The sequence below is a fragment of the Equus asinus genome, chromosome 6, assembly GCF_041296235.1.
Source record: "Equus asinus isolate D_3611 breed Donkey chromosome 6, EquAss-T2T_v2, whole genome shotgun sequence".
NCBI lineage: Eukaryota > Metazoa > Chordata > Mammalia > Perissodactyla > Equidae > Equus > Equus asinus.
Genome location: NC_091795.1, coordinates 94,548,781 through 94,573,118, shown reverse-complemented (window position 1 = coordinate 94,573,118; position 24,338 = coordinate 94,548,781). Strand labels below are relative to the sequence as shown.

The following is a 24,338-nucleotide window of genomic DNA, read 5'->3' as shown; positions in this document are numbered from 1 at the left end:
AAATGGCCGCCTTCTCCCTGTGTCCTCACATGCTCTCCCCTGTGTCTACATGTGCATCCTAATTTCCTCTTCTTTTTGCCTTCTTCTTCTCCCCAAAGCCCCCTGGTCCGTAGTTGTATGTTCTAGTTGTGAGCGCCTCTGGTTGTGGCATGTGGGACGCCCCCTCAGCACGGCCTGATGAGTGATGCCATGTCCGCACCTGGGATCCGAACCTGCAAAACCCTAGGCCACCGAAGCAGAGCGCACAAACTTAACCCCTTGGCCCCAGGGCCGGGCCCTACTCTCCTCTTCTTATAAGGCCACAGTCAGATTGGGTTAGGCCCACCCATATGACCTCATTTACCCTTAATCACCTCTTTAAAGATCCTGTCTCCAAATATAGTCACATTCTTAGGTATTGGGTTGGGACTTAAGCATATGGATTTTGGGGGGGGGTCTCAGTTCAACCCGTAGCACTGAGCTAGTTATTAGATACAGCCATTATTAAAATTAAATTACATAAACTTGCAATTAGATAAATTATGTTAAAGAGCAACATAATAAATATTCAAAAAGTCTATCTTACCACGTTACTAATATCCACGTTCCTGAGGCCATTTATGGCTGTCGTCTCTGTGCAGTGGAAACAGCTGGATGACGGTGTGTTACTGAGCATCTCTCTCCAGTTCCGTGATTAGTAACGTCAGTTCAGTAGCTCAGAATCAGCTTTGGTGGGAGTCTAGGCACCATGGAAATTGCTAATGCTCAATGCAGGGTCCCCTCCGGTGGAGCTGGGCGTCCGACATTTACCAGCACACCACGGATGCAGGGCCCTGAGTGCCGAGACAGAAGTCAGCCTGGGCGCCATGGGCACCAGGAGAAGGCCAGGCCTCGGGGAGTCGGAAAGGCTTCACAGACTGGGGGATGCCAAGTGAACCCGGAGCGTAAGCGGGGTTGTCCAGGCATGGGGGAAGAAGGGTGACATGGGTTTGCAAAGCCCTGAGGTAGGAGAGGGCACCCTGCACCTGGGGATGTGGGTGATGGCAGGGGTGGTGCCTGAGCCACCTGCTGGGAGAAGAAGTGGGGAGCTGCGAAGGGAGGTCGGGTAGGACCTGGAGCGCCCAGCTAAGGAGGTTCCACTTGATCTGGCCGTAATGGGGAGCCACAGAGGGTCTTGGAGCCAGAGAGGGAGGGGCCGGGGCGGGGAGGGGAGCCCTGGCTGTCAGTGGGTTTGTGGTTATGCCTGTGTGTGAGTGTGTGTGCCAGGCGCTGTGACTTGCTTCTCTGTGTCGCCTGCTGGTGAAGGTTCTCCGTGCATGCTCGGGGAATGGTTGAATCATCCCGTTCAAGCTGAAATCTTTGACGGGAGACTTACCCCCTTCTCCAGTCAGCGTTGGAAGTGGAAATAGTGTGAATGTGGAGCCGAGGGGGCATGGTGAAATAAGTTATGGGGTATCTATACCCAGGATGCTAACCAGTCATTACAGATGGTAAATACGAAGGGTCAACAGCAGCACGGACTGCTGCTTACAGAATCATGATGAACGAAAGTAGTACAACATAGCATTATACGTGCAGTGTGGCTGCGAAGGTGTAACAGCGCGTGTGTGTGGGTGAGACGGGCAGCATCCCCAGTGAGAAGTGCAGGCGATTGTCTCACTGGCAGGAGGGAGAGCAGTTTTTCTTTCTGTTCTGTTTTTCTGTTCTAATTTCCCTGTAATAAACAGCAGGTGCTGCGACTCTGGGCAGGACCCCTGCGGGCAGACGGCCGTCCCCGGCCGGCTGGGGGAGCTGGAGGCAGAGGGACCGGGCAGGGTCTGGGGGCCGCTGGCCACAGGAGCCTGGGCTCGGCTGCAGGGCGGCGGCCTGGCCCTCCCGTGCACCCACCCCCTGCAGCTGCCTCGGGATCTTGCTGGGAACCGGGGACCAGTCACTTCTGTCCAAGAGGGTGGCCGGGAGGCCAGTGCTGCCGCCCCTCTCAGTTCCGAGAGCTGACGCCAGCCGCGTCCCCCCAACTGGGAGCCTGCCGTGCCCCGGGCTCGGGGCTTAAGTCTGCAGGTGGCAGAGCCGGCACTTTGTCTGGCGGTGTTGGGCCATCTGTCCCTCCCACCCCCATGGGTCCCCCTCGGAGCTTCAGAGAGTTGTGCCACCCGGCCACGCCCAGTAACACGCTGTGCTGGGATGTGTCCCTGTGTTCACGTGGGAGACTCCCCTGGGGAGGCTGCAGACCCCTGTGGCGGGACCCCTCCCCCCCTCCTTTCGCATACCAGGTGGCTGCCAGCAGAGGCCTCGGCACACGGTGGGTAGAGGGTAAATACTGTGACTGACAGAACGGAGGGAGCCTGGCGTCTGACGCCGGGTCTTGGAGTCAAGGGTGCAGGCAGTTAAAGGTCATACATTCCCAGGTCACACGCAGGAGGGGGTGGGGGGCAGGGAAGGACCCCCACCTGTTTTTGTTGGGAAGGACAGAGCAGGGGTGGGGGTGATCGGGGCCGGAAACAGTAGTACCCTTGAGGCAGGCGTACCAGCTGGGAGGAGCAGGGGCATGGGGCTGGGGGGCCAGGACTCACTGTGTGTATGAGAGCCCTACTGTGCATCCATCCGCTCAGGTGCTGGAGCCGGGGAAGCACAGGGCCGATGAAGCCAGGGCCTGTGGAGACTGCGCACTGACAGGGAGACGGCAAACCAACTAACCAGTGTGCGGTAAGTCAGGGTGACAGTGCAATGAAGAAAATGATGCAGGAGGAGGGCGGGTGATGGCGTGGGCTCTTTCACGAGGTGGCCAAGGAAGGGGTCTCTGAGGAGAGGAGGGAACTGGAGGAGGAGGAAGTGGGGGACAGACGCGTAGTTAGCAGAGGAAATTGTGTTTCAGGCAGCAGCAGGGCCAGTGCAAAGGCCCTGAGGCTGGAATGTTTTTGTCCTTTGTGTGGTCAGAGCACAGTGAGGGGTGGGGGCAAGAGTTGGGTCACAATGTGTATGTGTGTGTGTAGGGTCTTGTGGGGGCTTGTAGGCTCAAGTAAAGAGTTTGGCTTTTGCTCGGAGTGGGATGATAAATATGGGGGTGTTGGATGGGCCTCCCATTTGAAAAGCAGCACTTTTGTTTCTGTCTGTCAGGTGTCAGTCGGGATGCGGTGGAAGCAGTCTTGCTCAGAGGCTGTTGCGACTCACCGTGCAGGTAAGAGGTGGTGGCGACTGGCCGGGGTGGGAAGGGGCTGAGGGGGAGGCGGCGGGCAGGGTGGCCTTATGCCCGATTGGAAAGGCAGCTGGCCGGACTAGCAGGTGGTTTCATGCGCATGAGAGGGGAGTCAGGAGGCTCCGGGGGCTGGCTGCGCACCCGGCAGGAGCGCTGTGGGGATGGAGACGCGGCCGGAGCCGCAGAGGCCAGTCCTGGTCCGCAGGCTCAAGCTGGACGGGCGGTGCGCACGTGGGGCCGGAGCTCAGGGCAGGGGCTGGGCCGGGGCGGCGGTGTGGAGTCTGATCCACACGGGGCGTTTGGAGTCTGGGGCGGGTGAGCCCACGGGGTGAGTCCAGACAGGAGGGGAGGGCGGGGTGGGGTCAGGATTCGGTGTGGCAGCCAGCACTGCGGGAATGCCAGGCGGGGGTGGGGGTGGGGGGTGGCCCCTCAAGGTTTCCTGAGCCTAGCTCTAGGCTTCTTTATCCCTCCTGGGTCGCGTCCTTGGAAAGCGACATCCTTTCCATTGAGTCAGCCCACCTCTCTGCTGCACCGCCCACCCAGCCCTCTTGAAAGAGGTCTCTGCAGTTACTGCCACCTTCATGTCCCTCATGCCTCAGTTCCTGCTGTCTGGCTTCCTCCTCCGGGACCTTTGCTTTCCTTTTCCCCAAAATTTATATAGTGCTCACCATGCACTATTCTAAGCACTTTTCATATACTGACTCATTCACTGCTCACAATATCCCTTTACAGGTGAAGGACCAGAGGCACAGAGAGGTTAAGTGATTTTCCCAAGGTCACAAAGCCAGTAAGGGGAGGAACTGGGGCAGCCTGGTTCCTGAGTTGGGGTCAACCTGGTTCCCGAGTCGCTCTGAACCTGGATGTCGGTTGTGCCGCCCCCCTGTGGCCAGTGGCCCGCTTCGGTTCTCACTGCGTCCGCTTGGCTCCCTGAGCCCGGCGGGCCCCGCTCGGTCTCCTTGGCCGTCCCCCCGCACCTCCTCCTCTCTGCTCCCGCACCGTTTTTCCTGGAGCCTCTTCAAGACTGGCTGTGGAATCGCATCCCTCTCCGCAATGCAGGTGTTGAGTTCCAGACCTCACGTTCAGCTGGACACCTCCCCCTGGCTGTTCCCCGGCACTGCCCCAACTGCACGCCAGCCAGGCTCCTGGTGCGCTGTCCTCGGTCCGGGCGCCGGTCAGACGTCCAGGCTGGGCCTCTGTTATTCCGCGCGCGGCCAGGCGGGGGAGTCCCGCCCTCCTGTCTATGCACCGCACCTTCCGCGCGTCCTGCAGCCGTCCGTCCCCTACCGCGCGCGCTCCCAGCCCACCCTTGCCCCGTCCCGGCGCGGGGCACGGCAGTCTCCCTCGGATTATGGCCGCGCTCGTGGTCAGGCCGCGCGTCCCCGCCTTGCCCTCCTCCACTGTTCTATCCACAGAGCATCCGGGATGATCCTGTAGAAAGCACATCGGGTGCTGCCCCTGTGTTGCCACTGCTCGTCCTGCAGGAGCCCCAGGGCCTCCCGGCTTCCCCGCGCCCGCGCTGCCTGCCCCTCCCTGGGCTCCAGGGCTCGCACGCGCTGCCTCTGCTCCCCACCTTGCCTGCCCCTCACCCCCTGTCCAGCTCTGCTCTGTCGCGTCTCAGCCTCGAGGTCACTTTCCCCCGGAGCCTCCCCAGACCCCGCGAAGCTGGATCAGGGGTCCCCTCTTCTGAGCGTTTATCAAGCAGAATCGTACCTGTCACTTTTCTGACCCCTCCCCTGGGTTGTAAGTCTCCTCAGGGCGGGGACAGGGTCTACTGCTCCCTGGGTATCTTCAGCCAGTATCTGGCAAGGGGCAGGCACTCTGGATTCTCTCAGTAAACGTTTGTTAAATGAATGAATGAGTGAATGAATGAATGAATGGTTGACCTGGGGGTAGTGGGTCTCTGACACAGTAGCAAGAGGGTCTTGCTGGTGGGGATTAAGAGATGATGGTTGTGGAGCCCAGGCCCCTGAGGGGCTGGTCGGTAAATAGGGCTCACTGCCTCTGCCCACTTTCTTCCCTCTGCTCTCTCCTGACGTCCTGGCTAACTGGTGGATGGCTGTAGCTGCTGAGTTGACTGTTAGGTCCGTCCCGCCGCCCTGCTCATGCACAGGCCCTTCTGGAGACTGTCCTGTAGCCAGGAGCGTCAGGCCTTTGGGGCCTGGAACCCGAGCCGAAGTCGGAGTCCTCAGGGCATGCCGGCTCTTCCTTGCACAAGTGTCCCCAAGCTCTGGGCCAGGCTGTGCTCCCTGCCCAGGACTGAGAGAGGACACAGACGGCAGCCGGTGCCCGAGGCGTCTCCTTGGGTTCCTGCAAGGTCAGAGAAGTCTCACATCTACTGGCCAGTGCACAGTTTATTTCTTTTTCAGTTTTCTTTGGAACCTGTGCTTGTCCAGATGTTCACATGACGTGGTGGGAAATGAGTTTTATGAAGCTGCTGGCAGAGTACCATTTGGCATCCCTGTGGTTCTAGAGATTTCTGGGGCCCTGGGGCTGGGCTCCAGCTGCAGTCAGCTGCCTGCCTTCTCCCAGCGTTTAGCTTTTGAGCCCGGCAGCATCCTCGACCCTAAACGTGGGAGTGACCTCATGACTCCGGCCCTTCAGTGACCACCAACAAACTGTTCCTGCCTGTGGGTGCAATGCCTGTTGTTAATAGCCAAGCTCTTGAGAAATTGTAGGGCATCTACTTCCTTTTGAATGGAAGACTTCTAGAAATATTTATATCTTTGCTTCTATAGATCCAGGAAGTCATCTTAGCCCAGAGGAGGTCAGCAGGTGGAGTGGGATCGCCTAGGAGACAGCTGCAGTGACATCATGCACTGCGCACGCAGGTGTACTCACGGTACGCTGAGCACCGAGGGATCTGAGCTCTGTCCCAAACCCTCACTGAGTTCTAGCTAAAAGTGACATGGTCATTTGTGCATTTCAGAGAGGTCAGAGCGTGGTGGATTACGGCTGTGTGCTTTCAGTCTTTCGTTTTGCAGAGACCCGGGCTACACCCTCACAGCCAGTGCCACGAAGCTGCAATCACTCTTACTATGTGCAGTGCATTCCAGTGTTTTCTATTCTAATCCTGTTTCATTTGTTTTTCTAAAAATGCTGTTTGCAACCCTCTCCATTGATTTCCTGTCTCCTGAATGTTTTTAATGGCAGTTTGAACAGCGCTGGATTGGAGAGAGGGAGACAGGAGGCAGCCTGGGCGGAGGGTGCTGTCACTGTCCAGCCAGAAGCAGCAGGGGCATGGGGCGCCGGGCCCCCGGGGCAGACAGCATGAAGGTGCCATTATGGTGGGCGTCGGCCCCCGGGGCTGTGCTCGGTGCCTCCAATCTGACATGGGGGAGCTCCCGTAGCAACAAGAGGGGGCCTGTGATTGTGTCGTGTTGGGGAGTCAGAAGCTGTGGTTTCATAACTCAGACACGCTGCATGGTGTCTGAAAGTCGTTTCATTAAATATCGCGTGGAATCAAAATAGAAATTACATCTTTGGGACAAAGCCATTCAGCCAGGAGCCAGGCATTCTGAATTGGAACCAGAATAGTCTCATGGAAGCTGGAACTGTGGATCCAAGGCAGCCCTGTCTATGCGGCCAGCCTCTCCCCTGGCTCACATCTGAATTCCCAGCAGTGCAGGTGGTCCGGGAGCCCAGTCCACTTGCAGGAATCAGAGGCAGCTGAGGGGGGAACGGTGACAAGAGCCCCGCTTTGTTACACTTCAAGGTACCTGCACCAAACCGAATAGTTACATATATTGTTGCTGACCCTCATCCACCTTCTGGGAGGGATGTCTAGGTGAGGACGCTGAGGCTGAGAGGTCACCATATTGGCCTGAGATCACACAGCTGGTGAGAGGCAGAGATGGGATTTGAGGGGCCGGCCCCGTGGCCAAGTGGCTAAGTTCGCGCACTCCGCTTTGGCGGCCCAGGGTTTCGCTGGTTCGAATCCTGGGCACGGACATGGCACCGCTCATGAAGCCATGCTGAAGTGGCGTCCCACGTGCCACAACTAGAATGACCCAGAACTAAAAATACACAACTGTGTACCGGGGGGGCTTTGGGGAGAAAAAGGAAAAATAAAAATGTTTAAAAATAAATAAATAAATGGGGTTTGAATTCCAGGCCGCTTCCACACCCGTCTTCCTTTCTGCCTCTGAGCTCCCTCTCCTCCATTGCTCCTGGGTTTTGCAACTAGATGGCCGAAGTCAAGAGGCATGTACCAGTTAAATCCCACTGTCTAGGGGAGGGGATGGACCTCTGGGCATGTTTAAAGCTCCCAGGCAATCCTAATGTGCAGCGGGGGCTGGGAACCACTGCTCTACAAGGTTGGGAAGGGATGCGAGTGGGCTTTGAGTCTGCCATCTGCCCCAGCCTCCGCGGGGTGGTCCGGCCGTTCAGCCAGTGCCTGAGCAGTACCTCTTCTGCAGCCTGGTAACCCAGACCCTGCAGCCCTGTGAGTTCTTACCCCCAACTCCTGCCCCCAGCCCTGAGCTCATCCCCCAACCCCTGCTCCCAGGTGTGTACTCATCCCCCCAACCCCTGCCCCTGGGGGTATGCTCACCCCCCCATCCCTGCCCCCAGGTGTGTACCCTTGCTCCCAGGGTGCTCACCCCCCCCCCGCCCCTAGTTGTGTTCTTAACACCCCCCTGCTCCCAGCTGTGATCACATCCCGCCCCCCCCAACCCCCAGGTGTGTGCCCATGGCTCCACCCCGTCCCCAGGTGCGTGAGAGAGTTCTAGTTGCTTCACAGCCTCGTGTGGCCAGTCTTTTTAATTTCAGCCATCCCAGTGGGTGTCAGGTGCTCCCTCTGTGGCTTTAATTTGCATTTTGCTAATGACTGATGACACAGCATCTTTTTATGTGCTTATTTTCCAGACATGGATCTTCTTTGGTTAATTGTCTATTCGAATCCGTCGTCTTATTAGGTTGTAAGGGTTCTTTGTATAGTCTGGATACAAGTGCTGTGTTAGATACATGGTTTGTAAATATTTGCTCCAGTCTGGGCCTTCCCTTTTCGTTTTCTTCACAGTGTCTTGAAAATCAGAGATTTTTAATTTTGATGAAGTCCAATTTACTGGGTTTTTTTCTTTTATAGTTTGTGTGTCTCCTGTTTATAGTTTTCTTTTATAGTTTTTGTGCGTCCTGTTTAAAAAATCTTTCCCAACTTTAAGATCATGAGGATTTTCTCCTATGTTTTCTTCTAGAAGCTTTGTAGTTTTAGCTCCTGCGTTTAGGCTTCTGATCCACTTTCTGGTTCACTTTTGTGTGTGGTGTAAGGTAAGCGTTGTGGTTTATCTTTGCAGATGGCTATCTTTGAGGTGGTTTCGAAAGAAGGAGGATGTGCCAGCTTCTCTGCTGTGTTCAAGCTACAAGGCCCCGTTGCCCTGGGGTTTCTTTAATAGGCAAGTTTACATTCTCCAGTGGGGTGGAGTCTTGTGAAAATGGGAAGATAAATTACCAAGAAATAAATAAGCTACATATTTTGCATATCTGAGTGTCATGTGTTAAGTTGCAGCCTGGCTGCGTGAGACTCTGCGCTTGGTTTCTTCTCTCTGCGTGCTTGTTCTGCAGACGAAGGAAGGAACTCAGTTCCTCCATCCCTCTGGCCGCTCGCAGAGGAGGCAGCCCGGATGGCTCAGAGCAGTGGAGCGCAGGCTGGGAGCAGAGGGAGCTGGGTGTGTCCCCATTCAGGCCCTCAGTGCTAGGCCACCCTTTCTTCTAGAAGCGCTGGTGGACGCAATAGCTGATCTCCCACCCCACACTATGGCCGGGTTCTCGGGTTTTCCTCCACCTTTTCTAATTCCTTCCCCTCTTCTATTTCAGGGAAAGTGTTTCCTTTCCGCCTCAGTACTTCTGATCCTCGTTTGGCTGGCCGCAGCCGCTGAGCCATGAACCACTGGGCCTAGCCTGAGTGATGCCAGCCCCCCTCTTTCCAGTCTTCTCCAGCACATGGGTTTCCTCCAGGACACAGCAGAGTTCTCCCAGAGCCGGAATCCCCCAACTGAGGAAGTGACACTGAGCCAGGGTTACATGACTCCCATGGTACCTCCAGGGAGGTGTAATTATGTTGTGAGTTTCTCCCAACAACATTGGCTCTGCTTTAAGTAGAAGAAGCCCAGAGAGGTTGTTCAACTTGTCCAAAGTCACACAGGCAGTCTTCCAAACCAGGTCGTCTGACTCCAAGCCCCCACCCCACGCTGCTCTCCGTGGACTTGGTTCCTCTGGCCGGGGTCTGCTTGGGTCTATGGGAAGGTACCCCAAGGAGCCGGTCTACACTTTGGAAATATAAGCCAGTTTGTAATTGAAGAGGGATATGCACAATCTTCTTAGAGGGAGAACAGCTCCCAAGCCTATAAGATCTAAAGGGAGCTGAATAAATGCTGTGAGCAAAGAGAGAGGCAGGGTCCTTGGTGGGGGTCCCCGCCATGGTTCCTCTGGGATTAGGCCCCTCTGAGCCATGTGGAGAGCTGGGGACAGCCCCCAGGGCAGTGTGCCTCCTAGAGGAGTGCTCACGGAGAGGTGCAAGGAAGAGAGAATGGAGGTGCAAGAGGAGGCCCTGTGTTGGATTCTGGAATGCAATGATAAACAGTGGGGAGGGGCTGGTCCTGAGCTCAGCCCTTTGACTGTACTGGGATTTCCCCCAAAGCCCCAGGGCGAGGGGCTGCAATAGAAGGACAAAGAGTATGGACAGTGGACTTGGAGGAGGGGGAGGCTGAGCTTCAGCATCCTGGAGGGCCAGGACCGCCCACACCAGGAGCAGGAGAGGAGAGCCACAGAGAGGCCAGGTGAGAGCACTGTGCCTGATGCCTCAGGACCCCCAGGCCCTGTGACAGAGAAGGGTCTGGGGTGGCAGGTGAAGGTAAGACTGCATCTCTGGGAGAAAGTAGTCCCATCCTTGTCACAGCTCAGTTGTTCATTGTCAGTGAAAAACCTGGCTTCTAGTTTATACATCAGCCATGCGAGCTTGGCTAATGTGAGTTTTCCCAGCAAGCTAATCTGTGCTCTGGTTCCTGCACAGCAGTGAGGTTTCTGGGTGGGGTCAGCTGAGGGGTAAACGCTGCCTCGGGAGTCTCTTGGAGGACAACCAGCCAGTTTCAGACACCAGCCACATAGCTGGTCATGTTTAGTTCAAGCACAAAGATTGTGAAGCCCCATGATGAAAAGGCAGATGAATTCCAGTCGACCCAGGCTTTTCGCCAGCCTTTGCAGCCACGGCTGGGACTGGGGTTGTGATGCGAGCTCGGAGAGACCCACCTTATCCAGGCCGTCCCTCCTGTGTGTGGGGGAAGTGCTGCTAGGGGCCTGCTCATTCCTCCTTCCTACCGGCCACATTTTCAGCACAGCCATGCTGTGTGCGGGACTTGCCCAGAGCCCTGCAAGGGACAGAGAGATGGATCCCATCCAGTTCTTGACCTTGAGGCCCTGGGGGCGGTTTGTCTAGAGGGGCTGAGGGGGCAGGAGAACCGGCCCTGTTGGGGGTGGGGACAGTGGTGAGGGAGCGTTGGCCCTGCCCTGGACTCACCTGGCTGCACCTGCTGCTTCTGGCTTTTCTCACTCCGAGGGCGGTCCCCGCAGGCTGGATTTCCATAAATTCCATAAATGTGATAATCAGTCTGTTCTGAAAAGCAGTTCTGGCTTACATTGTTTTTGGAAGTTTTGACCGAATGCACACAAAGAGCTAGATTAAATTAAAACAAAATTGCAATCGCTGAGTTAATGACTGTGACAATACAGATAATTCACAACCAAATTAATGCAATATTAGGTCTCATCATTATACTAATAATCTTCGCACAGCAAAATAGAAACAACAGTTGTTTGGGGAGGAATGATTCATTTCATGGGGAATCAGAGTTTGGGGAAAGTCTCAGAATTTGCTGCTGTGATCTGAGAAGGCAGAGGAGCTAAGATTTCTGAAGTGCCTACTGTGTGGGAGGATGCAGGGGGCGACAAAGAGACAGTCCCTCCTCCCAGGGCATGCCAGTTCACCTGGTGGGGACAGCCTTCAGTGACTAAGGTGAAGTGGCCTTGAGAGGAAGAGTGCCATAGGGAAGGCTTCCTGGAGGCGGGGGCACTGAGCTGAGCCTGGAGAGATGAGTAGGATTCATGGGGTCTCGTCTGCCCTGCTCGCCTTGCTTTTCTCTGCAGCCAGCTACAGTCTGGCTCTTGTCCCCTTTCCACTTCTGAAATGCTCTTATCAAGTGACCTTCCTGTTGCCAGATCCGCTGGTGGGTCCTCGGTCCTCATCCTCCCTGACTCCTGGCAGCCCGTACTCCTGGAAGCTTCCATGGCCTCTGGGGCTCCCATGGGCTTCACCAGCTCCCCTTCTCGTCTCCTCTGCTGGACCTCGCCCCCCACCCCCGCAACTTGTGAACCTGTGGGCTCCAGGGCCCAGCCCTCCCCTCCTCTCTCCCGACTCGCTGACTCCCACTGATGACCCGCACACTCAGTCCAGGCCTGGCCCTCCCAGCAGCCACACCCAGGTGTCTCACTGCCTACATGCTGCCTCCCTGGATGTCTAATATTTTTTAAAACCAGATTTCACAATACAGAAAAATGCACACATCGTAAGAGCAGAGCTGGATGCTTCATAAAGTGAATGCACTTGGGGCATCGGCCCCTAGATCAGGAAAGAGAAGGCTGCAGCATAAGTACAGCACGAGGATGCCCCTCCTGGCCCCTCTGTGCCTCACTGCTCGGTGTGGCCATGACCCGACTGTCACCTGGGAGGGTCTTGCCGGGTCTGGTACCACATGTAAGTGGAATCATAGGACATCTGCTCCAGCGTCTGGCTTCTTTGGCTCCACGCCATGCTGGTGGGACTCGTCTGCGTTGCCGTGTAGCTGCAGTCCATCCTTTCCGTTGCTCTGGGGGTATTCCGTTGTACGAATATACCTCGGTTTATTCCTTCCACTCCTGATGGGCATTTGTGTGGTTTCCATTTTTAGGATAATGAGTAATCCTGGTGGAGGGGCTAAGGGCTCAGTTTTACTTCTTATCTGCAAACGTCCTGTCCTGCAGGGCTGAGCTTGACGTGGCGGGGGAGGGTGAAGGTGGCACCTGTGTTTGAACGGGGACCTGCCAGGCCTGGGCCACAATAGAGTGCCTACTGTTGGGCTCTCAGGCACCAGAGCTGGCCTTCATATTTTAAATAAAAGAGTGCATGAATTAATGAAGGGATAAATAAATAAATGAATGAATGAAAGGAGTGGTAAGTGAATGAATGAATGCATTCTGAGAAGAATGCCATTGCATGCCGCTTTGTGTCCAATACCGTGCTGGTCATTTTCATAAACGCTACCGTATCTAATCCTTGTCACAGTCCTTTGAGATGGGATTGATTACCTTGATTTTATGGATGAAAAAACCCTCAAGGCTCAGGGATCCAGGTCATTTAACTTCTCTGGGCTCAGTTTCCCCATCTGTAAATTGGCAACAGTAGGTCTCCGCCTGTTGCTGAGAAAATGAGTGAGAGACTGAGTCATCTTCATGGTTCGAGGTCACATGGCTTGTAAGTGGCAGAGCCAGGATTTGAACCCAGGAACCTTGGGTCATCCCACTGCACCATTTCCCCCACTCCACACCGCCTGCCTTTGGGGGCTTTGGGAGACTGAAGGGGTCGTGGCTGAATCTTTCCAACCCCAGCACATCTTCGTCTCTCTGAGCAGCAGGGCGTGAAGGGCTGGTCCCCGAGTTGCCTCTGTCCTCTCCTGCCTGGAGTCGGGGCAGTGATGACACAGATGGGTTTGGACGCAGCCCTGGGATCTGGCGCCCTCCCTCGCTAACCTTCCTTGTCCAGAGGAGGAGATTAGTGTACAATTGCATGGTCTCTGCTCACTAATTTCATTTTCTGTGTCTGGAGTAATAGGGCCTCTTGAACTCATTATGCGAATTTAAATTCAAATAATAACCAGCTTAGCGAGTGCCTCTGGAGCTCAGGCTGGGGCTCTGCCCTGAGCGAGGCCTGGCTGCTCCCAGCAGAGAGAATGGCTCCGTGGTTCCAAGGAGCAGCCTCCTTCCCCAGGAGCACGGGGTCAATCAGCCGATCGGTCAGCTGTGACCAAGCTGAGGCCACACTGACTCAACCGGGGCAGGCCCAGGAGAGCCCCTCTCAGTGCCTTCACCTTCAGAGAACCAAGTAGTAATTAGAACAGTGACCCATGAAGAGCCATGCCTGGAGGCCTGGTGGGGGCTTAGCCTTTTGGATGGGACAGTCTCTGGGCTTCTTCCATGAATTAGTCATTTATATCACACTCTTGGGCCAAGAGATGGATGTCAGTTTTGAATGGGGACCAAGTCTGGCCTTACTTTTTATTTACATCTGGTCCTGAGAGGTGAGGTGGGGGTGGGTGACATTTTCAAAAGAGTCATGGCCCCAAGCAGGACAAGAACCACATCCCTAGTGAGTGGAGCCATCCTTAGTTCAAGCTTGAGTGGTTGAAGAGCTGTGAACAGTAGTTACCATGTGCTCTGGGGGCTGAGACAATGAGCAAAGCTCCCTGGGCATCTCAGACTCCCGGAGGATCCCAGGAGGTTGCGTCCACGTTCACTCCTCATTGATTTCCTCACTGAATTCCTTGTTTCTTCCAGAGACTGCTCCCCTTGGCTAACAGTGTTCACCTCGGGTCTACTCCTGTATCTAATTCTCAGGAGACTGAGGCCAACCCTGCTCGGGTTTCTCCTTCCATTCAGTTCCACCAACAGCCCTGGGCCAGCCTCTGCACTGGTGACACTGAGATCAGACTCAGGGTCTTTCCGTGAGGACCTCGCAGAGAGGCAGGTCTTAGAGGGATGTTTTCCAAAGCTGGATTGTAACAGTGCGACCACAAAAAAACAGCTCCAGAAGGAAGAGGAGGCCTGGGGGTGGGTGGACTGAAGCAGTTCAGCAGGCTGCCTTCCCGCAGGACTGCTCAGAGCCTTTATGGCTGCTGGGCGGTGTAGAAGGGGGCACTTCTCAAACATACACATGCATCACCTTCACTGCATGTGAGCCACACGGCAGCCTGGACCAGACCCTTCCCCAGCCCTAGGAGGTGGGCAGCATCTCCATTTTACAGAAGAGGGACAGAGCTGCCAAGAGGTGAGGGACTTGCCGGGGTGCACAGAGCTCAGAGGGGAGGAGCTCGATTACAGACGGATCCCTCACTTGGACGGGCCCCTCTCGGGCTGTGAGGCCCTACAAAGTTGTTGGTTCATGGAATGGTCCAGAGCTGCCGTGTCGTGGCCTGGGCGCCCTGAGTCGATGGGGATGCTGCCTCAGTAGGGTTGCATATAGAGCATTTTGGGGGCTGGGGGTAATTGACGTCAGTCGTGAGCTCTGGCCCAGGAATCAGGGGCTGTGTAATGAGTCCAGCTCTGCCATTTATTGGCTGTGTGAGTTGGACCGGTTCCTTCTGGGCCTCGGTTTCTCCACTTGGAGATAAAGGAAACCTCTCCATCCCCAGGAAAGCTACTGGCAACCGATTCCTCAGCCTGTAGACAACTTGATGCATGCACCAGTATAGTCGGGAAAAACCGTTTTCTTTATTTGCCTGGAAGCCCCTGCTTTTTTCTGGCCAAGATGCCCATGTATCTTAAACTAACTGTATGGTCAGCATGAGGCCAGAGTACCTGCAGGAAGACTTGGATTCTGGTTGGGGCTCTGCCTGAACTTGCTGTGTGACCTTGGGCAGGGTATCTCCCCTCTCTGGCCTCAGGCACTCCACTCTATCTTCACAATGAGGCGATTGGACTTGCTGCTCTCAGGGCTCCACCAGCGTCTCATGACTGGGGTTCTCTAGGTAGTGGCTAATGTCTTGTGGTTGCAGCTGGCCAGGCCTGACAAGGGAGGGGACTGCAGGATATCTCCACCCCACAGCATGTGCCAGGAGACAGGTGCAGCCGGCTCAGCCTTCAGTGGGCGAGAGATGAGGTCTTGGTGGGGGGGTGCCCCATGGCCCCCCCACACACCCCCCCGCAGGCAGGGCCCCAGAGTCCAGTGCTCATCAGCTCAGCAGGTAATTATGCGTGTGCTTTGTTCCCGCACAAAGGAGCTCTCAGAGAACCTCCCAGAGGCTCCGCTTCCTCCCTCGCTGATTTGATTTCTTCAGAGCTGGAGTGTGAAAGCCAGGCTGAACCTGCCTAATTGTGCCTGCGAAGGCTATTCAGAGAGACCGTTCTTGGAAGGAAATCAGGACAATTAGCTCTTGGCTGCGGGGAGAGGGGGAAGCGAGCTAATCGTGGTGAATGTCAGCCTGTTCCCCGGGGAGCCAGGGGGGCACAGAGTTGGGAGAAGAAACGGGAGAAAGGAGCCGCATCGGCAGGCAGGAGCAGAGGCCCAGCCGGGACAGGGAGGGCTCCGGAGGGCTCTCCTTGGGCTCCATGACCTTGGGCAAGCCACCCACCCCTGGGGGCTCCATTCCCTGAGGCTGCACGCTGAGGCTGTGCAGAGCAAGCAGATGGAGCCCATTCTTCACGGAATGACAGGTGGGAGCTGTGGGTCTGAGCAGATGGTGCGGAAGGGCCTGCAGAGAGCGCTCCTGTGGCCAGTGCAAACCCTGCTCCCTGGCCGCCCCTCTGCGCCGTGCTCCCGCTCCGTTTCCAGCCTGGATCAGAGGAAAGTTTCTCGTTCTAATGCAAGCACCTTGTGGGCTTCCAGAGAGGGGGCAGTTCAAATCCCAGCTTGGCCTCTTAGCTCGGTGATGTTGGGGACGTTCCTCAACCTCTCTGAGTCACCATTTCCTAACTAAATGGGTGATAGTGCCGAGTGGTGACACCCAGTGGGTGAGAAATGCTCGTTGGCGTTGCTTCAGCATCACGAAAGTAGGGTCCATGTAAGTTCCTTTCCCCCATGACCAAAGTGTGTATGTGTGTGCTCATGCGTGTGCGTGTCTGTGTGGCTATTTGGACAGAAGTGTTTCTAAACGGAGTATGTGCTTTTTCTATGTTTTTTGACTGGAGCCCAGCGAGCACATTCCATCTTTTTCTTTCAAAGAGGGGTAGAGGGTGTTAGAGTCTGAGCTGAGTCTGCATCTGGGCTCCCCCCCCTCAGCAGGTGTGTGTGACAATCGCTTCCATCTCTGGTTTCCTGGTTTCTCAGTAGAGATCATGACCACACCCACTTCATAGGTGTGTTATGGGGATTAAACTCGTTAATAGGCTCAGAACCAGGACTGGCACTTCGTAAGTCTCAGTTACTTTTAGCAACATCATTATTATTTGATAGCTCAGAGTCACACTGTAAAGTCCACATGTGCCAGCAGGTGAGGTGGGGATAAATCCATTCGCGTGTGGCTGAAACGAGAGAATGGGGGCTCAAGTTCAGCCAGCGTTCACTGGCAAGGCTGGCAGGCTGGCATCCACCCGTACTGGTCAGTTCTTGGACCATGACAGTCGTTAAATATTTTGGACACCATCCCTGGATGGAGGAGAGAGAACTCTCAGGGCTGCTTCCAAATGCAGGGCATTGGGAGACAGACGTGGGTTTGGCCAGAGGTGCTGGCCCTGGAGGTGCCCAGTTCTGCTGTGGGAGCCCAGGGCGCTGCGAGGCCGCTCCTCTTTGAAGCTGGCCCCACAGCCAGTCCTCTGGTCCCTGGCGGTGCACCTGGGTGTGAAGCTGCTAAGCCAGCCTCAGATTTTTCAGTCAGTCACATGGGGACAGGCTGCCTCGGGCTGCCACGGCGGAGAGAGTAAGCTTCCTCCATTTATTCCTTTATCCTTTGGCTGCTCCTAGAATGAGAGGCTTTGCATCCCGTCCACTCAGAGGGCAACCCACTGCACTCGTTAGTTTTCCTCATCTCCACACTCTGCAGGACGTGTTGGAGATCCGGCATCTAAGTTTCTCAGTGGGCACCTTCGCCGAATCCCGTGGGATGAAATTTCCGGCTGGGAGCAGGGCAGAGACCAAACGTGGGACCTCCCAATTAGTGGGCCCCCGAAGTGACTGCCCCAGGACTCTGCTCCGTGCAGGAAGAAAGGCGTGTGAAGCTAACTGGGGGTGCCAACACGATGCAGGGGACCAGCTCCTCATTCTGGGCACGAGGGAGGTAAATATTGGAATGCTAAATGAAATAATGGCATTAAACAAACTCTGTAAACGGCACCAAGCTGCCAGGTGCTCATGTTATCATGACTAGAATCCTCTCTGGGGCGACGGGGTGGAGAAGGAGCAGAAAACACGACCCGTGAGGAACGGTGAAGAAATCAGGGGGACTTCTTCCCCAAAGAGACCTGGAAAGATGCATTTGACCTTCTCCAGTAAGGGTTTAGTTGGAGCCATGTGCCGTGTGCACGTGTTCGGACTCCACGTCGTGTCTCATTCCTGTGCTGCTGGGTGGGGCGGGGGGTGGGGGCGGATTTGGGCTCCGCGTGAAGAAGCCCTTCCAGCAGTCAGCGGGAATACAGCAGCTGGTGGCAGTTTGCTGGGCATCATGGGGTGTCTGGAGGTCTGTCCACCCCGGGTTCAGCTGAGTGTGGTGGGGGCCGCGTGGAGCAGATGGAGCCCTGCTCAGTGGTGCTGTCTCCAGGCCCAGCCTCCCCCCACAGCCCCTCCCCACTGCCCACCTGCCGGGAGCACACAATTCCATCTTAATACCTTTTCAATAAAGCCTTAAAGACGACAAGCCCCATTTCCGAGCTGAGCAGAACAGTTATTTTACACTTCATCTAATTGATTAAAATTACTCCTCTAAATTAACCAGGCCTTGCAGAGCCCCAAGGGCAGCAAGGCCTGGAGCCGGGGCAGCCTGTCCAGGAGAGATGCTGTGGGAGCTGGGCAGCAGGGGCCTGTCAGAGCCCCTTCTCCTCAGCCCAACTGCCCCCACCCCAGCCTCCTGATAACCTGCAACCTGTCAGCCAACTGGCTCCTAACAGGCTCTGTAACCTCCCCAGATGCCAGTGTAACTAAACGGTGCCTCCCTTTCCGGGTCGGGGTGGGTCAGGGACACGACAGCTGCTCACCGCGCACAGTGAGGCGGCAGGCAAGGTATTTGGCGTCCAGGGTCTCCTTTAATCTTCCAAACTCCCCCAGGAGGTAGATAATTATGATCCCATTTTACAGCTGAAGAAGCCAAGGCCTGCTAGATGGTGCTGGGGACCAAGGCTCACTCGGTGGACTCTGGAGCCCCAGCCTGTCCACTGCCCCCTCCAGCCATGCAGAGGCCCCAGGGCTGGGACAGTGCCTTGCCCATGTGTGCTTCCCACTGAACCCTGATGGGGTGTGTGCCCCGCACCCTGCAATGCTCCAAGCGCCCCCCCCATGTGAACCTGGTTAAGAGGGTGCCAGTTTGTGCATACTCTCCCCCCGGGGAAGCTTTATGTCCTGTGAGGGCTGGGGGCGTGGGAGAGGGCGACTCAGCCTGTAGGGAATGGGTGTGCCTGCGCAGGGACTGCCCCGCACTGTGTGGGGCTGATGTCGGCATGATGTCAAATTCCTTAAGAACAGGAACGTGAGCCTATGCCTCCTTTGGCTGGATTCTGTAAAATTCTCTGTGGTGCACACTTTGACACCTGCCAAAGGGGCCTGTCCCAGCCTGTTTCAAGATGGGGCTCAGACGCCACCTCCTCTGGGAAGTCCCCAGCTCTCCGGCCTTGTGTTTGGCCTCCCCTGGAGCATCTCCCCTGCCGTGGACTTGATTATGGGGAGGTCCCTCCCCTGTGCCCATCTCCACTGGGCCTCCCTGGGTCTAGCACAGCACTGCCCCACAGTAAGTGCTCAGGAAATGATTGTCAGATAAAAGAATGGACGTAGGAGAAATGAGTGACTGGACTTGGAATGGACCCCCTAGATGGACTTGGGAAGAGTCTTCTCCGGGCAGGTCCCTGCTCCTGGACTTCTCTGCTCAGCCCGAGACACCTTCTGGCCCTGAGGCCGCAGGGGGCTGACACACCCTCCTCCCTACCCAGACCCAGGTGGTAAATGCCAGCAGTGCCCTTGAGCAGGCCTGACACAGCTGGTGGCAAGATGGGGAAGGGCAGGGTCTGGAATTCCCCTGAAGGCGGAGCACCCTCCTGGCCTGGGGGCCGTGGGTGTGGGTCTGGGTGGGTCTGTGTTTGGGGGGCGGTGCACGGGTGCATCAGGGGCGCGAAGGCCGAGGTCCTGCCTTGCTGGTCTTCTACACCCACGGGCAGTGCATAGCCCTGCTGGGTGCCGACACAAAACACACCAACGTGAAGGTCCTCTTCCCTCGGCTTTCCTGCCTCCTAGCTCTGCCCCTCTCCGCTCTCCTCCCCGGGCCAGCAGGAAGTGGAGGCAGCACGGAAGCCAAGAGCCTGGGTGGAAGGCTTGGGGAGCGTGATAGGGTAGGCCAGTTCTCATGGGGGAAGTGGCTGCAGCCAAAGTTCTCCCGATGGAGCTGAGACCTGTGACCCTGTCACTAACCGCCCGGAGGGACCCGAGGGTGGGTTCGGAAGCATTTAACTGTTTGGGAAGCAGTCACCAACCACCCTGAACAGACAAGCCCCACCATAAGGGCAACGCCTGTGGCCTTGGCCTCGTTTTAGTGCTAAGATCTCTCCAGGAGGAGCTCACGCCTTGTGACCAGAACCTGCAGTGGACGTGGAAGCCTGTGGTGCAGTTGAGCCTGCACAAGCGAATGCCCACCTCTCCCTTTGTGATACTCGTTCCCCATCCGAAATAAAAGACCCCTGCTTTCCCGTGTTTGCGGACGGACACCATGACTTTGCAAATGATTCCGTGTGGGCTTCTATTTGCTCAAGTCAGTTTACTTTGTGTGACAACTGCTTCTGGTCCAGAGTCTGATTTTAACTCGCCAGGAAGTGGACCTGCTCTTGCTTTGGTAACAGCCCAGGGACAGGGTCCCCAGACCAGGGCGTGGGTTGTGGGTTATGGGGGGTGGGGATTGGCCGTGCTGGCCAGGGTGAGAGGAGGCGGGTTGTCTGGCTGTCAGGTGAGCCTGGACGGAGGTGCGAGATGTGGGATCAGGAGCAGCGCCCCCAGCCCTGGAAGCCGTGTACTTGGATCACAGTTTCCCAGCTGGAGTTCCTCATGGCAAGTGTTTATGGCCTGCCCATTCCCGTTTTCTAAATCGAAGATGATCATGGCTGTTTCCAGCTCTCTTCCCACGCCAGGCCGTGGCGGCCTGCTGCCTCTGCGTGGTTAATAAACCCGTTAGTCAACGTGCCTGCTTGCCCGGAGGAACTGTCCCCAGGGCTTTCTCAGAGACATGTCTCAAAGCAACACAGCAAACTGTCAGAAGGAAAACTCTTCCTCTATGCATTTGGGTTCAGCATTTGGGGCCTGCAAATTTAACTGACCATGGACAGATTAACAGGAGAAAGGATAAAGGAGAAAAAGATACAGTTTATATGCATATGAAGTGCACGAAAGAAATGGCTCAACAAGTAGACGTAGGGGTTTACACACCTAGATTCATAGGGAAAAGGGAAGGGCAGGAAGAACACTGGGTTTCTTTAGGAAGGACTATGGGCTTTCAGGGGACAACCGGGAGCTCAGACCGTGGTGGTGGTGTTTATGCAGATGGTCTTCTCCTTTCCTTCCCGGTGGAACCTCCTGGGGAGGCGTTTATGGCAGTTTCATTGCCAGAAGTGTCTGCCTTGAATCAGATAAGGGAAGCTCCCGAAAGGCTTCCTTGGGTACCTGTTGAATCTCAAATGTCTTTGGTTTAAAATAATCTTCGCACCAACTCTGGGCGTCAGAGTGGGTCCCCACACCACTCTCAACAACTATACCCCACCCCCCTTCAAACAACTATAAAGGTCGGTGACCTCTGAGCTGGCCCGGGGGTTCACCTTCCAGCCCGTTTCCTGTTTATCCATTCCCTGCTCCCTTCTCTCCTCTTGTCCCCTTCCTTCTACCCACTCGCCCACCTCTTCCATCCTTCAATCCCACCTTTCCCCAGTAGCTGACGTGTGCAACTGCACCTGGGCTCCTTAGGCAAGAGCTCCCAGCACCAGGCCCAGCGCAGGCGCAAAGCAGGCGCTCCACACAGGCCGCAACTTCATTCATTAGTCAGCACTCAGCCTTCCAGGCCCCAGTGCCTCACTTCTCTTTATAAATTCTCGAGTTGAAGCACACTTTTTTTTTTTCTGAGGAAGATTAGCCCTGAGCTAACATCTGCTGCCAATCCTCCTCTTTTCGCTGAGGAAGACTGGCCCTGAGCTCACGTCCACTCCCATCTTCCTCCAGTTTATATGTGGGACGCCTGCCACAGCACGGCTTGAGAAGCAGTGGATAGATCCACACCCAGGATCCGAACCAGCAGACCCTAGGCCGCTAAAGCAGAACGTGCGAACTTAACCTCTGCACCGCTGGGCCAGCCCCCGAAGCACCCTTTTTGAGTATAATTATAGATGTCCAAAAAGAGGGAAGATGTATTAGATTAGCTACTGGGTCCAGAACTGTTCCTAAGAAGGTGACTGTCTTTGTTCCAGGAAGTGCCCTCATACATGACGCGGAGGCCTCAGCAGAGAAGACTGAGAAACGCTCTGCAGGAGACGAGTTCTGGTTTTTGCAGCACAGACAGTAAAAGATGAAAAGGCCAGTGTGATGGGGGTGGGCCCGGCTGTGGGCTCTGGGCTGTGGGTGGAGGCCAGGGTGCTCCCAGGAGAGGGCATTCTGACACTGGCGGGGCCTGCTGCTGCTTTTAAGTGGGCTGGCACGGCCCCAGTGCCAGCTTCCCTTTCATAGTCCCCTGGACGTCCACCAGCTCCTGAACGCTCTGTGTGAATGAACTTGAAGTTCAAGCTTTCTGAGCTCGAAGGACAGCTGAGTTTCACACCTGGATTTCTGAGGGTGGAAGCAGGAGCCCAAAAGCTGAGGCCCGGGAGGATGCAGCCCCGGGGATCTGAAGGAGTCCTGGAGAGGCTGTGAACGAGGAGGTAGGGAGACGGGAGGCAGTTTGTCCCAGCTCCTGAGTCCCAGGAGGCCTTGGCTGACATCCAGTTTACAGAGACTGAGGGGGTCCCACCTGCTAACTGTAATTCAAATTCTGGTACCCAAGCGAGCCAGACCAGAGGAGCGGCCCCAGCCCTGCCCTGAGGCTCTGTCCAGCTCTTCCCTACTCTGACAGGGAGCTCCACCCTGGCTCCTGCCACGAAGGCCAGCTCAGGGGAGCGCCCTGAGACCCGGGCTTAGCCGAACTTTCCGGAGGGAAGGGATGCCAGCTGCCTTTCTCTGCAGGCTCCCCGGCTCTAAGGAAACCCCCAGACTCCCCAGCTGTGAGCTCCTGTGCCTGCCAGGAACCCTTGTCACTCTTTCCACCTTCTAGAATGACCTATTTGCAATTTCCCCAATTAACTGTCACATTTCCTCCTTGGCTGGAACCTGGAATTTGTTTTTGAGTCTGAGCAGGTGGCTGGAGACACAGAACATAAATATATCATGATGTGGGAATTGGCTTGCTTATCATGGAAACAAATATCCTCTCTCCTGAGAAGGGGTCTCTGGGCCAGATTGCTGAATAATCCCTTCGCTGGCTTGGATCTCCACAGGTGGGGGAACTAGGCGGCCCCCAGCCCAGACTGTGGGCGCTGGAACCAGGGGGTTTCAGGATGAGTCACTGATGCTGGAAGGGGGAGCTGGATTGGCTGTGTAGTCAGTCTTGTTTTCCTGTCTAGTGTGAGTGTGTGTGTGAGAGAGAGAGGGAGTGAGGGAGAGAGAGAGGTTGATGCCAAGGAGATGCCTGCCTCGCTCATTGGCTCGGCTGCCCTTGGTGGCTGCAGTCATTTTGGGCCTGTAATGGGGACAGACACAGGCCCCGGCTGCCAGGTGGGTCATGTGAGGCCTGGGTTTCTCTCTGTCCCCTCCCTGCTCCTTCGCTCCAACAGCCTTCCTCCTGGAAGAAATCCTGAGGCTCCCACCTGCCTCCGAGCAGCAGAGAGAGCAGAGACTGCTCCCTCCCAGCCACAGCCCCTTAACAGCACAGGAGATGAACGCCTGATTAGAAGTCAGACGCCAGAAGGAGGGTTGTTCTAAAAAACCAGTGCAAAGGAGGGGCCAGGAAAGGTAGCCTCTGCTAAAGAGTCCCCTAGGCAGGGGCCAGCACCTCGGGGCTGCAGGCAGCTCGGAGATCCGGGGCCAGGCCTCATCAGGCGAAAAGAGGTCATCTAGAGGCCCCACCACCCTGAGCAGACACAGGTGGAGACTCTTTTGATGGGTGGCAGGGCCCGCGCAGACCCCAGGCAGCGAGTCTGCTGCGGGGCCGCCTGGCATCAACCCATACCCGCTCTGCTGCTTCTGTGCAGCCTGACCCAGCGTCCTCCCAGGTGACCTTTGTCCTATCCCTCCCCGGGGCTGTTGAAGGGACTAAATGAGACAATATGGAATAGAGTTCGGGAAAGGGAAAAACAGCCCCCCAGTAACGACCTTCACGCAGTCACGGGGAAGAGGCACCGAAGCGGGAGAGGGGCCAGCCGTGCGGGCAACTCTGCACCGAGAAGCCGTGGTCCGTCTGCTCCGTCCCGTCTCCTGACAGCCGTCGGGCCTCCAGAGTCTCGCCTCCAGTCTAGCCAAGGCCTCTCCTGGCCTTCCTGCACTTGCTCATAAACAGAGGCCTGAGCGTGAAAGAGGCAGGCGCTGGCGGGGTGTGCCGTCCAGTGGGCGCCAAGGCTCTCAAGGTGACCTGCAAAGCTGAAAGGGCTTTAGTGAAGTTATGATTCGGGGAGTCGCAGAGGAGCTGTCCTGGGCGTTGGGTCAGGACCAGGGACTGGAGACGTCCCTGGATGACATTCTCCTTTCATGAGGGACAGAGCAGGTCAGCCTGTCAGCTGGGCAGAGAAAGGAACAGTCACGGACACTTCCCCAGGGCCAACATCCCTCAAATAGTTTTTCAATAAGAAATATTGAGTGTCAGCTGTGTGTCAGACGCTGTCTGGACAGAAACCCGGTCTTGTGGCGTTAGGAGGAAAGGAGAGCACAGGGAGCCGGCTGTGGGGGCACCTGCGCCCCGGGGGCCGGGGTCTGGGAGGGCTCAGGAGAAAGGTCCGCTTCAGGGATGTCTAAAGACTTGGGAAGAAAACCTGGTGGGGAGTGCAGGGGGATGCTTCTCCAGGCTGAGGCACCCCCATTGGCCAAGGCCCAAAGATGAGAGGTACCACGGCTCCTTTGAGGGATTTTAGCGTGAATTTAGCTAAATGTGTTTTCACATGAATATACCGAGTGGGGGGGACGTGGCGAGTTCACAGGGCATGGGTTTGGGAGTCAGACAAACCTAGGTTGGGT

The 24,338-nt window shown here is 56.1% G+C and overlaps 1 protein-coding gene across 3 annotated transcripts in view; it reads left to right on the top strand.

Moving 5' to 3' along the window:
* RRM2 (ribonucleotide reductase regulatory subunit M2) overlaps positions 1 to 21,569 on the top strand; it is a 35,306-nt gene extending 13,737 nt beyond the window's left edge. Inside the window, exons 10-13 of one of the 3 annotated variants that reach the window (XR_011504212.1) lie at positions 2,589 to 2,682; positions 3,094 to 3,154; positions 8,464 to 8,562; positions 8,984 to 12,329. The gene's annotated coding sequence lies outside the window, so the exon portion shown is untranslated. Of the gene's footprint in view, positions 1 to 2,588; positions 2,683 to 3,093; positions 3,155 to 5,907; positions 6,284 to 8,463; positions 8,563 to 8,983; positions 12,330 to 21,550 lie in introns of those variants that run through there. The other 2 variants (XR_006528800.2, XR_006528801.2) reach the window with 2 other exon arrangements.
* The last annotated feature ends 2,769 nt before the right edge of the window (positions 21,570 to 24,338 follow it).